Raw genomic sequence first — 3,199 nt, 5'->3', positions numbered from 1 at the left:
ATGTTATATCTTCTGATTCATTTCATGTTATGTTTGCCGAAAAGAAAGAAAGAAATGAAATGAAATGAAATGAAATGAAATGAAATGAAATGAAATGAAATGAAATGAAATGAAATGAAATGAAATGAAATGAAATGAAATGAAATGAAATGAAATGAAATGAAATGAAATGAAATGAAATGAAATGAAATATGAATGAAAGTATTATAATTGGTGACAAGACATTTTGCTCCTGTGACAATTGCTCCGGTCTTATATTTTTTTCTCCAAGGATTAGGGTTAGGGTAAGGGTTGTGATAGTGCTCTAGGTTCGGACTGAAGTGAGGATAATGGGATGTGGGTAAGGGTTATATGTTTGTGGGTAGAATTTATGTTTGGCTTTAATAGCGTGCAGATATTCCAGGGGAGCAATGAATTGTCGCAGTAACAAATAATGTCATCCACGAACCATTATAATTATGCGTGTGCATGTGTATTATAAATAAAATAAATGTGTGTGCGTGCCCGAGTATGTGTGAGTAGGTATAGGCCTACACTCGCATTCATGCATGTGTCTAGTCTTTCTATTCTTATGTAGTCATCAATTTATAACATTTTTGAACAAGGTTTAGACTACAAAGAGAATGTCATTACTTTTACCCGTATATGTGTTCATAAAATATATCAAAAAATATAATTATGACCGGAAGCACGCTGACAGGAATTCAACGAAACCGTCATCTGACAAAGGGCCCGACAGGCATAATGTAGGCCTATGTGAAACATGGAATTGCTAAAAAAAAAGTGTATTTTATAGTGCTAATTACAATTTTCAATATTAACCTGCAAGCGCACACCACACGTTTCCTGGCGATGCAATGCGCTGCTCTCTATTTTGTTATACAACTGTGGTAATCTAAGTCAATGCCGTTGCCATGGTTACCAGTATTGAACTCTATGGATCCATTCAGCTGGAGACTGCCATGAGAATTAAGGTAAATGTGTGTGTAATGTGTCCGGTTGTTTGTGCACATACATCAACATCTCACGTACGGCAGTAGTACAGTGTGTTCTGTTCCGCGTGATCGGGTCAAGCAGTACACTGCCCTAATGTGACAAAAGGAAGCACGTGACAATAGGGAGTTTTGTAGTAAATACCTGCAGCTAAAACGTGTTTATCTCTCACACGATTATGTGTACAATGTCTTCTTTTTTGACCTATCAATATGTCATAATAGAAAAGCCAATGACATTACTATGGTACAAACGGGTTAAGAATGCCTTAAACGTATCAGAAAGTGAAAAGTCAATATGGGAAAAAATGTCACTTGCTTCCTTTTGTCAAAAGTAGGGCAGTATACCACTATAACACAGCCGTTATTACTTTGTTGAAACTCTCTGGCTGAAATAGTCTAGGAGATGAATTACATTTAGCATGGTGCATCACACAATGATACTGCCTGCATGATACATGTACTACCTTAATGTCAAGTGACGAACAAGCAACACTGGGGCTGCCAACATTCAGACACCAATATCAGTTGCTACCGAAGAGCAATCCCGAGATCCCTGTCTGCAAGGCTGTAATGGAATCTCAATACAACAGGCAAAATACGAGTGATTTACCAAAACTAGGGGGCTTTTCAATTTTTCAGTTTGTCGTGACGGAAAGAGGTAGGGTTTTTCTATTCTTTGTTCTTTAGGGAGAGTCTCCTGAGAATCAGTGAGACTAGTAAGCTCTGCAACATTCTTGAAAGTTACCAGAAAAAAAAAAAAAAAAGACGACCAACAAAGATTACGCAATCATACTACGACATCAAAGCTATCGGCGGAAACATCAAACTTCAGAGGTTGCTTTGTGCGAGATGCGACGTTCTAGAGTAATAGATTCAATCCAACGTCTCCAACGTAGCCTGCTGCTACTGATGTCCACGCATTTAACGCGGACAGAATTCTGATCTCATTTGCTGCCGAGGTCACATCAAACTTCTACGCTCCTCCTGAAAGCACACAAAAATAATCAAAAGAAAATGGATGATAACAAAGACGACAACGACGTCGACGAGGATGACAGTAAAAGAAAAATAGGAATGCATTTTAAATCAACAGGACGGGGGTAAAGTGTACAGAAATCGAACGCAAAAAAAAAATAGAACAAAGTAATCTTTTAATGTTAATGCAAAAATATAAAACAAACACGTTAATTCGTTGTATGTGCGCTGGGTGCAAAAGTCAGTTTCACCAATTTTGTCATTAATCGGTGTCTTTGAGAAAGCCTTTCGTGTAGTAACTTTAAACTGGATGAGTCTCGTCCTGACGAATGTATATAAATTGACTACTATAGTACTATCAAGGAGAAAGAAAACTTGCGCTCGCTCTTTCGCGTTGATTGATGTAGATCCTGTTTTCGATAAGCCCCACCCGCAAAATTTTCAATATTTAGTCAAAATAATGTCACCAACTTATCAGACCATGTGTATCTTTCTTTATGCATTGCAAATCTCAAAAGTCCCCCTTCAAAAAAAAAAAAAAAAAAAAAATCTAATCAATTAATTATCCCTTACCGCCATTTAAACTTGAGCAATTCGACTACATATGGCTTAAAGACTAGGACGCCTTAGGTCACTTTGTCTGCCCTAAGAACAGGGAACTTTATTAATTACGTTTTCATAGAGCTCATTGACCTTGACCACCGAGACCGAGAATATTGACCTTTGACCTTTAACCCTACCTACACAAAAGAATTTTCCCCCATTCATTCGCATCCATTTCGCCAAACAACATCATTATGGGACTTATACCTAGCGGAATTAAAAGCCCGAAAATTAACTACAGAACCATATGCAAGTTAAATTCTGGTCACCTGTGGAGCGGAGGCCCAAATAAATTTTTAAAAAATGCTACAAAAGTGAATCTGGCAATTTCTTTTCAAAATACTTCCCGAGCACTTCTCTGGACTACACTTTCACGCAATTCTGTGAATCAAATTATCTCTTTGTCTACAAAAATTACCCACAACTTCAATTCCTCTTTATAGCTCACATCTCATTTTATTCATTTCATTTTTTTAAATTTTATATATTTTTTTTTCAATTAAATTCATACACATCACTTTGTTGGCAATAGGTTCCATTACCTCACACCAGTAGATGTTTCATAGCATGGTGCACACTTCAACTTAAATAATGACACACAAGAAAAGGGTTTACATTTTCAATGC

Source organism: Diadema setosum, chromosome 22 (assembly GCF_964275005.1).
Source record: "Diadema setosum chromosome 22, eeDiaSeto1, whole genome shotgun sequence".
NCBI lineage: Eukaryota > Metazoa > Echinodermata > Echinoidea > Diadematoida > Diadematidae > Diadema > Diadema setosum.
This window is presented reverse-complemented; position numbering follows the sequence as displayed.